Source organism: Mesocricetus auratus, unplaced genomic scaffold (genome assembly GCF_017639785.1).
Source record: "Mesocricetus auratus isolate SY011 unplaced genomic scaffold, BCM_Maur_2.0 Super-Scaffold_100676, whole genome shotgun sequence".
In the NCBI taxonomy this organism is placed as follows: Eukaryota; Metazoa; Chordata; class Mammalia; order Rodentia; family Cricetidae; genus Mesocricetus; species Mesocricetus auratus.
The window spans coordinates 39481842-39493849 of record NW_024429266.1 but is presented as its reverse complement, the minus strand read 5'-3'; the positions used below and the strand labels follow the sequence as shown (position 1 = coordinate 39493849).

The 12008-nt window shown below is 40.5% G+C and overlaps 1 protein-coding gene across 1 annotated transcript in view; it reads left to right on the top strand.

Annotated features, from left to right (window-relative positions):
• Positions 1–12008, top strand: part of Niban1 (niban apoptosis regulator 1) — a 145447-nt gene that overhangs the window by 96391 nt on the left and 37048 nt on the right. The window lies entirely within an intron of this gene.

Here is a 12008-nt window from a genome sequence, read left to right as displayed (position 1 = left end):
CCAGAGCTGGAAATTATCTTACAGATGGCGTGCTTCATGCCCATCATTTGATACATGGTGTCGGGAGGCAGGAGGATGAATCTTACCAGGAGCGCAGAGGAAGAGGGGCATTGGTAACAGCGGTAGACTGTATCTTCTGCATGTTTTCCCATGTGCATGCACACATGATAAGGTTTGTTGCTAGATCGCTGTTTTAAAAGGAAGATCATCTGATCCTTACTCTTCTGCCTTTTTCCATAACCAGTACAGCCTTGGTGGAAACCTCTTCTGGTTAACCGGCACGGTTCTAACTCATTGCTCAGCAGATTATAATATTCAATGGCTTGTATTCTACACTGGTCATCCATGTTCTACACTGGTCAGCCATGCTCCATACTGGTCATCCATGCTCCACACTGGTCATCCATGCTCCACACTGGTCATCCATGTTCTACACTGGTCATCCATGTTCTACACTGGTCATCCATGCTCCACACTGGTCATCCATGCTCCACACTGGTCATCCATGCTCCACACTGGTCAGTCATGCTCCACACTGGTCAGTCATGCTCCACACTGGTCATCCATGCTCCACACTGGTCAGCCATGTTCCACACTGGTCATCCGTGCTCCACACTGGTCATCCATGTTCTACACTGGTCATCCATGCTCCACACTGGTCATCCATGCTCACACTGGTCAGCCATGCTCACACTGGTCATCCATGTTCACACTGGTCAGCCATGCTCACACTGGTCAGCCATGCTCCACACTGGTCAGCCATGCTCCACACTGGTCAGCCATGCTCCACACTGGTCAGCCATGCTCCACACTGGTCATCCGTGCTCCACACTGGTCATCCGTGCTCCACACTGGTCATCCGTGCTCCACACTGGTCATCCGTGCTCCACACTGGTCATCCATGTTCCACACTGGTCATCCATGTTCTACACTGGTCATCCATGCTCACACTGGTCAGCCATGTTCACACTGGTCATCCATGCTCACACTGGTCATCCATGTTCCACACTGGTCAGCCATGCTCCACACTGGTCAGCCATGCTCCACACTGGTCAACCAAGCTCTTATCAATAGCCTTTCCTCTTTTTCTCCCAGCTACTAAAATCCATGATTATATTAACATTCTTGTACATATGTCTTCATGTTCTTATTTTTATAAAGCTGTGCCCAGGAAGTATGGTTGGTGAGTAAATGAATGTTTAACTTAATAGATGCTACCAGGTTAATTTTCAGAAAGTTTCACATTCCTGCAGTACATGAGGGCACTCTTTAGCAGCGTCTTCACAGTAGAACTTTCTGTTCTTTGTGAGCACTGGCAGGCTACCAGGCTAAAAATGGATCTCTTCTTTATTTTGGTGAGCCTTCCCTGACTGCTATGGGATCTGAGCATCTTACCTAGTGGTTGTCAACATTCAGATTTCCCTTTTGTGAATTTTCTGTTTTCATTTTCACTCATTCATTCTCCTCTTCTTTTATCATTGTGTTACAAGTGTTCTATGAAAATTTACATATTAAGCCATTTATATATCTCCACTAATGACATTTTTTCAAGTTCATCATTTATCTGTTACCATTAACTCATTATGCTACTATTGACTTTTAGTTAGAATATATTTTGCCATGCAAAGATGTCTAATTTTTATATAGTCAAATACGTCTATCTTTTTTTTCATGTGTCTTGAATTTCCTGCCTTTGTTGAGGTTTTCCTTAACCTTAGATTATATAGGTAATTTTCTTGTTTACTTAAAAATTTGTATTGCTCTCTATATACTTAAAATTATTTTATGTGTGTGAGTGCTTTGCTTACATGTATGTCTATGCACCTACATGTATAGCTGGTGCTTGTAGAGAACTGAAGAGGGCATCAGATCCCCTGGAACTGGAGTTACAGGTGATTGTGAGCTATATATGAGTGCTGGGAATAGAACCTGGCTCCTCTGGAAGAGCAACTCCTTATCAGCAAGCAATCACTCCAGCTTGCTCTATTGCTAGATTTTTAGACTGAAGTCTCTTATCTGTGCAGAGATTATGTTTACATGTGATGTATGCCTGTGGTCTACTGGTTTTTCTTAAGTGGATAAACAGTTGTATCAACACCATTTATGGAATAATATAACTTTCCTACTGAATATTAAAATTATATGCATGTATCTTAAGGTTATCTGGGTATTCTTTTCCACCACATGTTTGCAATTTTGATTTATCATGGACCATAGGTTTTCGTTGTGCAATATTACACCTGATATGAAAAATTTCCCTTCACAACTGATTCATGTTATATTCTTTCAAGGCTATTTTAAGCATATATTAACTTGTGTTTATTATAGCTAACTAGCTCCTAATGCCTGCTGGGATTCTATTTGCAAGCTCATTAAGCTATAAATTATTTTTGAAAAACAATTCAAATGATCACACGGCATAGTCTATGAATGATGTTAGGAATTCATGTTAAAGACCAGACTCACATTCATGGGCTAGACCTAATGTTGTAATGGGCATTTCCCCGGCCCTGGTAGATGGAGCCTGAGGCTGCAGTTTGACATTAGTAAAGGAGAGATAGGAAAGTATTCGTGACTGTAGACAGCCTACAAATGCCAGGCTGTCTCTGGTCCTTTACTCCCGGTGTGTCACCTTACACCCCCACTGTGATCACAGTTTCTGAGCTCAGGAACCCACCCCATGGAACTCTGTTGGAGGTCGCTGCATCTAAACCCAACACAAATTAAATCTCTATTCCAGGTGGGATCAAAAGGTTCATAACTTGGGTGTTTAAAGCAGGAAAGGCTGTTTGGCGAGAATGGTGATGTGCTGGGTCAGACCCCTCCCTCTGCCTTTAATACCTCCCACCTGACACAATTCAATCTGAACTGTGTAGCTTATCCCACCGTCCCAAAACCACATGCACTGTAGAGTAACTGGGCATGCCTTTGCTAAGCACGCACGGAGCAGCTGCTTTGTGAACATCTGTGGACTTACTCCCATACTCTCACCACTATTCCTGGTTGCTTTCTTGATTTTAGTAATGTTTGTTTTTAATTTAGAATGCTGTCTTGCCTAATACACTTACTGGTCAACTAGAGATATGGGCTTAGATGAAGTTTCATATTGATTTTATCTTAATTAGAAATTCAGAATTTGTACTGATCAGAACAATATTTATTTAATATACATTTATTAAGTATATAGTATATATCAAGAATAGCTAAGGCCCAATGGCAGAAATAGAAAACAAACCATAAATATGTTTACAAATAAACACTGTAAAAAAAAACCCAGTAGATTAAGGGAGTCCAGGCATGCTTGGGGTAGAGGAGTGATAGCAGACTGAAATGTATAACAGATTGCATTAACACATATTTAACTAGGAGGAACTGTGCCCATTCTAGAACTTGAAAGAAACATGGAGATATAGAATGCTGTGTTACTAATTGAATTTTTATCTTATTTTGTTTGGGTTTTGCCTTCATTTATGTCAGTGGATCATATGCACATCTGGTGTCCAGAATGGTAAGAAAAGGATGTCAGATCCCCTGAACTGGATAGATGGTTGTGAGCCGCCATGTAGGTGCTGGGAATGGACCCGGGTCCTCTGCAAGAATGGTCAGTGATCTTAAGCAGTTCCTATCTAATCCTAATTATCTCCAAAGGCCTCAGTTCAACACTGTAGTCAGATTGAGTTCCACCTCTCACTTCTTCATAGTATGGCCTAAACTTCACTGTGTGGAGCCTAGGGGATCTAGTCCAAGAGTATCTAACCATAGCCCTCAGCTTGAGAGAAGAGTCCTGGGAAGACGTCATGATTTCCCAGTGACACATCGATATGCCTTCAAGATGCTACTTGTAGACATGTCCTTATTTGGAGCCTAAGCAGTGCAAAGTATGATAAGGAGAACTGCTTGATAATGAGAATGCCCATGCTCTAACATGTAAAATGTGGAGGGATTAAAGCAATGCCTTTTGAACGACTTCCATTTGATTAGTTTTGATCTGTAAACCCACACCATTTAATACACAGTAGTTTTTACCATTATCAGTAATGATAATAGGCCTGAAATAATTTACATGCTATCACAGTTATTTAATACGTAAACACTGTTGTGTTGTAGGGTAATTGAGGAGACATTAAGAGCCCATTCTAGTTCTGTAATTCCACTGTGTTTTCCTTAATCACAAAAATACCATCAGGAGCTGTGAATACACAAGAGGCATTTTGCTGGCTTACAAAAACACACTCATGTAGGAAGCAAATCACATGTGTTCATCTATTCAAGTCCTTGCCCCATCCAGCAAGGATAGAGGTTTTTTGTTGTTGTTGTTGTTGTTGTTGTTTTGTTTCTTTTTCTGTTTTACTATAAGGGAATCTGATCACTGAATCAATTCTTTATATCATTCCATGGGATATAATTACATCACGTAACTCAAAAGTTTTAGCCAATACTGACAGGAGGTACCAGAGGCACCTGAATTTATCAAACACTTCGGCTGTTTTTCTTTTTCATAGAGGGTAGGAGTTGGGTGAACAAGTTGTTTCTATAAATAAAGCAGGTTCTTGTAAGACTGTATCCTGTTTGGAAATGATCTCATCTACTATGTCCGTTGGTAGTTAGCAATTTTCTACCACACCGAGCAGGGCTGCTATGACTCAGCATTGGGAGAAACCCTCAAAGTTAAGGGCACTGACTCTTCACTGGCCATCGGAGGGTCTGTAGGAGACAGCTGTCAAAGTTGCTCGTGATTTCAGTCCATCATAGCTGGGTGGTTGGGCCAGGACGACTCACATCATGGCACCCAGGCATCCAGGAGAGAGTAGGCCAGCCTGTGCTGTCTCTGTCCTTTTCCTTTCTTTTATTCCATGTGGGACCCTGGTCTATGGGATTTGTGTTGCTCACATTTAGGGCAGGTCTTTCCCCCCGTAGTTGATCATGACTGGAAATGGCCTCACAGAGACACGGATAGGTGTACTTTACAAATGTCCCAGGCATTTTTCAAGTCAATCAAGATTAAACATAGTGGGACTGGAGAGATGGCTCAGAGGTTAAGAGCACTTGCTGCTCTTACTAAGGACCCACCCACATGATGGCTCATAGCCATCCTGACTCCAGTTCCAGCGGACCTGATGCCCTCTGCTGACCTTACTTAACACATACCAGAGACGTACATGGCACACATACATATCTGCTGGCAAAACATCCACGTGCGTAAAGTTAAATAAATCTAAATTAATTAAATTAAACATTATTTGCTGGATCAAGTCTTTAGGATCAAGTCTTTATGATCAAGTATTCATTATTTTCTGCAGCCTGGAGAAGTGTGTGTGTGTGTGTGTGTGTGTGTGTGTGTGTGTGTGTGTGTGTGTATACAAGCATGGGAGATAAGAAAAAGCTGCATGGGGAGTAAAAGGACAAAGGAGGGGAAAAGAAACAGGTAGTTTGGGCATTGGTCTAAGATGCCACCTAACTGTCACTTTAAGTAAAGAACAAAGAATAGCTAAGCACAAATTGGCCTTTCATAGGGCAGATTTGCTCTTTGTTTTAAAGTAAAACACTGGAGCACAGAATCAGCAGCATTCAAATGCACACACACACACACACACACACACACACACACACACACACACACACACACACACACACACAACATAGAACCAAGCAGCAAATTTTAAGAATTATTGTCATCCCTTAACATGGATGACCAAAGACTGACCTATATTCTAGTTGATAGTCTTGATTTGGACAAAGTGCATTTGGTTCTATAGCATTTGTTATAATACACTTGGTTCTAAAGTACTTAATTAATGAGAAAATCCTGGTTGAAATAGACTGTCTTAATAGCCTTACAATTACATGTAGACAGATATGACAGTTTTTCTGAAGAACTGGATGGATGTTAAATGACTTCTGTCAGGCAGTCTATTTTTTTGGAAAGGAAAAAGAAAACGGGGCATTTAAGGAACCAAGCCCATGTGACTAACTTAACTTAATGATTTAATGTGTCAGTTTTATTCTAACCCTGGCACAGATCATAAATATTTTCACTGTTTTATGAGCTTAATTAATTCGACTGCCCATTTGATGAGCTCAGAGAAGGAACTAACATGAACTGTTGTTCAGGGAGTGGAGAGGAAATCAGAGAACACAAACTGTCCAATGGTAGCATTGCGGAAAGCTTTGACTCTGGAGATGTAAAAATAGCTCATGGTCAGGTAGATAAGTAAATATATGTATATATGTATGCATGCATGTATGTATGCATGTTTGTAAGTGCATATGTATCATCATCGTCATTGCCATTGTGTTCTTTTGAGACAGGTCCCAGTCTAGCCCAGGCTGGCTTAGAACTCACTGTATCCCACATTGGTCTCCTGTTCTCAACAGTCTTCCGCCCTCAGCCTCCTGAGGGTGCCTAGCATATTTTACATGTTTTTTTTTTTAATTCAACATGTATCTTCCAAAGGATGGTTATGTCCGGAATACAAAATTCCCTGTAACTCTTTTTCACTTCTTGCTTTTTTCCTTTCAGTCACTGTGCATATTTTACATTGCTAGATCAGGATGGGCATATAATTTTATAATTTTTGCAGTTAAAACAATCCTAGACTACTTTTCCATGACTTTCCTAGCTCAACTGTTGCTTTAGTCTTTTCATTCCAGCCAGGAATTCTATTTTGCTGTAAACTTGCTGTAAGCTAGTTATTTAACAAGACATCTTCGGACTTTCCTGAAAATAACTATAAATGCTTTAAGTTTTCACAACTCATACAGTTGAGCCCAAGTGTAAAATCATATCAAGTGGCTACTTTGTGAGACAACTCATATGATACAGAGTCCCAGGCCCTCAAAAGCCCCAACAGCAAAATGCTTGCCAAGTGCTTTTGGCTTAAAGCAGTTATGAAAATTGATATGCTGTGTGGGATCAGCTAACCCAGAAATTAAACACCAGCTGCTCGTCATGGGTCGGGAATGTAGACTCTATTTTTATTGGTACATGATTGCTGGGGATCCCATCATTTTTTAAATGACCTTGTACCTAAGAACTTAAGGCCCAAATAGTTTACTGCCCTCCATATCGAAGGAGGGCACCATGAAATTAGCCCGTGTTCTCACTTTCCTAGTTAGGGCAGGTGATAGGTTTCCAGGTGCTAGGAGCTATCACTCATTCCTTTTTCTTTAGAAGGAAGGAGAGTATGGGTCAATTGAATTTTTTAGGTCTTTGTGAGAAAGTTATAAATAAAGAAGGTGAAATATATTGCCCTAGATAAGATAGGCTACAGTTACAAGTTTTAAGTAAGGTTAGGTCCATTTTGAAGTTGAGTCTATATCAGACTAGAAATTCGGTTTCTGCCTATTATTTTTATTCTCACTTGATGACCCGATAGAATGAATTATTTATTGCTATGACCCTGGGCAGTGATATAAATTTCTTTGCTTCTCAGTTTTTCCCATTTTTTTTTTTTACCTAGAATGATTACATCTGGCTTGCCTGCCTCATGAGATTGCTATGGGAATCAAATGAGATGTTGTAAACTGTAAAATCTGATAAGTTCAAGGTAGATGCAGCTATTCATCATCAGTAATGATGATGCCTGGAATACTGCCAGATAGTATCACAAGACTGTGCTGGACCATGTGGGTGTATCAGGCTAGGAACTGATGAAGCGGTGCCAATTCATGCCAGTGATTTGTTCTCTGAAGTCGACTTGGTCCAGTCACTATACTGCCTGCTTCCACTTGTGAAAAAGGTGCTCTCACAGGTGTGGCTAAGACTTCCATGTTCAGGGTTCACAAGGGAAGGCTGTTCCTAGAATCAATCTGGAAGACTCCCTCTGACATCTCCTGTGATACGTTTTACTAGTTTGTGAGTAGCCATTTCCAGGAACCCAATAAAGTTCTAGTATGCATAAAGTCCAATCTGTGACCTGGAGAGAATCTTCCCAGTTTATTTAAAAAATACAGGCATGCATTACATTTTGTCCAGGTTGCGTGGTAAAAGGTTTGCCTGCAGGGAGTTGGCCACACCACTTTTCACAATGTCACAGAGAAGCATATATGACTTGGTTTTTGTGGTTGAGGTGGAAAGGCCACCTGAATGTGTGCATTGCCACACCTGCCTGCAAAACATTTGACGGTAGACACTCTGAAACTCGCCTTTTCAAAAGGGAATGACATCATTTTCATCGGTTTGCAGAGGTTTGGAGGCATCACCTCTTCTCCTCAGAGCATTTCATCAGGAACTCCTCTGACGTCTGAGCTGATCTTAAAGTCAACTAGGTTCCAGTAAAATGTCACAAGTTCTCCAACGGGGAAATGCCGCAGCACACAAACCTGCTCATACAGCCATCTGTGTTTGTCCATAGGAAGATATAGATTCTGTCAAGGGTGATAAATGAACTCATACACAGGGAAAGCATTTCAATGCCTCTCACCCGAGCCCACAGCCCATTTCATGGAATTCAGAAAGTGGAAACTAGCAACAGCACCCTTGTTTTGGGATGAGGCTGGGCATGGGTCATTTTTTTTTGACACTTTGATCAGGGGAACTGAGATCATTTGTCCTAGAGAAGAAAAGACTGCCACATACAGGTTAGTGACCACATATCTACTATACTCACAAAAGGGGAAAATGAAATTAACCAGGGTTATATCGAAGGACTTGTGTCTAGTTAGTGGCTGCTTCTGAAAAGGAGGGGAGGTTCATGGGTTCAGATGATGTCTTTTGACTCTTCCCAAGTGGCTACCATTTTTTCCATATATTCTTAGATAACTCTCATCCTTGTCTCATTTTTAAATATTACTTTGGTAACTTTAAGTTTTCATTTGCATTCAGTGGATGAGCAGATGACAAAATGGACATTTCTTAATCTGCTGGTGATGGGGAATGAGGTCATCAAGACGTTAAAAATTCAAGCATCAGGATTTTCTATACCTATTTCTTCTGTGTATCCCCCCCTTCAAAGGTGTCTGTAAACTACAGCAATAGAATCAGCCTGACTCTGGACCACAATTGGGAACTATTGTCCACTGTTGCTTCTGATGTGTGAGAGCCACACCCCCAATGTTGCAGTAGAATACTTCTTTAAGTGTGTCCCTGAGACTGCAGAATGAGTGAGCTTCACTTAGACACATATTAGATATGCAAACTCTCAGGCCCATCTCAGGTGCACCAAGTCAGAACCTGTGGGAGTAGAGTGTCTAGAAATCTATTGAACAAGCCGTCTAGGCTACAGTGATGCTTACTGACACGGGGGTGAGGGGGGTGGGGGATGGGGGGGCACTGGAGTGTAGCTCTGTACCTTCTGTGGCTCTTGAAAGCAGTAAGCAGGGGACTCGTTAAAACAGTCTCATTATTGGAATCTCTTGGGTTTTGTCTGTAACCATGAAATCTCAGGTTAGAAGGAGCCTTATAGGAGATTTAATCTAATACTCCCTCAACCACTTTAACCCCTCTGTTCCCTCTCCTCTTTCTTTGATCATTTGATAAATCCTGTGCACTGGGGATTGAGGAAGCCACGATTAATACAAACAGCATCCCTTATCTTCCCAGAGCTGACTGGATAACAGAGACATATCCAACATGATCATACTAGCTATAAAATGGTAATTGCTATGATGGGGAGACTGTGATGCCACAGAGGACTTTCTAAAGGGATCTGAGCGAGTCTTCTACAAAGTAACTCAGCCATGACAGAGCATTTCCCCGTTGGAGAACTTTTGACAACCTACTGGGACCTGGTTGACTTTAAGATCAGCTCAGACATTAGAACAGAGTCAGCCACACTTCTTGCTGTTGACTTTAAGACCAGCTTAGATGTTAGCAATTCATTCTTTAGGTTGAGTTAGAGTCAGCCACCCTCCTTGCCATCCTGACTCAAGGATCTGAATCTGCATGGAACAAGGATCCCTTCCTTCTGGAATTCTCTCTCTAAGGCTGTGAGATTCTGCATTCCTTCAGCTGAATTCAGAAATATTCTGCCCTCTTTTTTTTTCTTTACTTAAAAATATTTGCAACATATTTTTGGGTACTCTGCAAGAAAGATAGTGTAGAAAGATAAGCTTGGAAGAGCAAATCTCAGCATCTTCTGATGACTTTGCTGTAACCCACAAGGCTGAAGCCCAACCTTGCTTTGTGGATGACTATGTTAAACCTCTCACTCACACTGATCTCACACATAGGCAGAAACCCAGGCTTAGGGGCAGCCATCAAGTTTTATAGTTTATAACTATCTTAACTTAAGTGCCAGAATCGTGTGCATCTGGGGCTAAGTTTTCATCTGCTTGTAGCATGTTCAAATGTGCATATATATACAACTATACATGCTACAAATATAAAATAGAGATTAGAATTTCACAAAAAGAATTTAGTTACCATTCTTTTGTTTTGAACCTACAGTGTTGGGGCATATGCTGCATAATTTTGTGGTTGTGTTTTTGGAGCAAGTTCTAAATTCATGTATTCATATTATATTATTTTAGATTCAGATTATGTAACCTCATAAACTTTGGAAACCTTGAGTTAAAAAAACTTCCATTTTGTCTTTATATCTTCAGTGCCTATGCCAGTTTATGGTATGTTAATAGGTAAATAAGATCTGATATTTGATGTATTGTATAGATAGATAGATTACATGTTTCCAAGGAATTATCAGTGCATTAAGGTACTCTACTGATTTTCCTCTATGATGTCAATAACCTTAGCTCTTTAACAAGTACCCATCTTTTATTTTGTTTTGTTTTCTGTTTTTCGAGATAGGGTTTCTCTGTGTGACTTTGGAGCCTGTCCTGGAACTCACTCTGTAGACCAGAGCCTCTGCCTCCAAAGTGCTGGGATTAAAGGTGTGTGCCAGCACCACCCAGCCCCAACATTTATTTTAACTTTCATTGTTAAGTGCCTTGCTAAAATCTAGTTGCAGGATGTCTTCAACAGCCTTCCACTCGGCCAATCTGTTTATCTGGAGGAAATGAGGACAGTCTGCCTTCACTTGTTCTAAAGACTGCTATTTCCTTTCTCTGTTGATAGTCTTTTAGGTTTGATTGACAAGTCAAGAATTCATGAGATGACTGATCATGGCTCATCTATGTGGCTTTCTTCTGTGTGGTTAAAAGTTTTCTCAAAACAATTTTTTTTCTTTTTTCTTTTTGCATTTGTTGAAAAGTATTCTATCTTCAGTGAGGGAGTTCTTAGGCTTTTGTATTCTCACCTAGAGCAGCTGACACTTGACTTCTGAAATGTGTACATCTGTTCCTGGTATGTTCATCTTCGATGCCTAATGGATTCATGTCCACTAACTAGCACACATATATAGGTGTGAGTAATACACTTACATTTTAGTCTAATACTTTCCTAAGGTGTGTTTCAGGGATGTCTGGTAATTTAGCGGTTTTCTTCTCAGTACCTGGGGATAGCCAGGATGTTTGTTTAGGCTTGTCATACATAAATAATTTTTAAAGTAAAAAAAATTGCCACCATTTTATTAGAGTGGACACCAGCCATTTTAATTCTAGTGAGGAAATTTATATTTATTTTGCTTTAATTTTAGTAATATAAGTTCATGGTCTGTTTAGACTTCGATTGGATCAGTTGTGAAATGAAGAATTTAGGGCAGATAAGCCTGACACATGATCACAGTTCTGAATTATGTGATTCTACACTTTGCAATAAAACACTTCTTGAAAATAACTTCTAACATTAAACTACTACTAGTATCTCAAAGTGGTTTTGAAGCATTAAATCACACAGTGTTAGAAAAGCATCTGGAGGTGAGTGGGCCTTGCTTGTCTGTGATCTAACCCTGAAGCTCAGTCCCTAATCTTTTGTAATGGGGGGATTTTATGCGACAGTTTCTAATCCATGGTAGTGACTCAATAGATCTAGGTCATCTTCGATGCACACCTCTTCCTTGTTCTAGAAAAAAAAAACACTAGGACAAACATCCTCACTGGAGCTCACCTAGGACATTGTGAACTGGACTGAGGACAGTTTAGAACTGTCTGTGGTAAGGGAACCACAGACC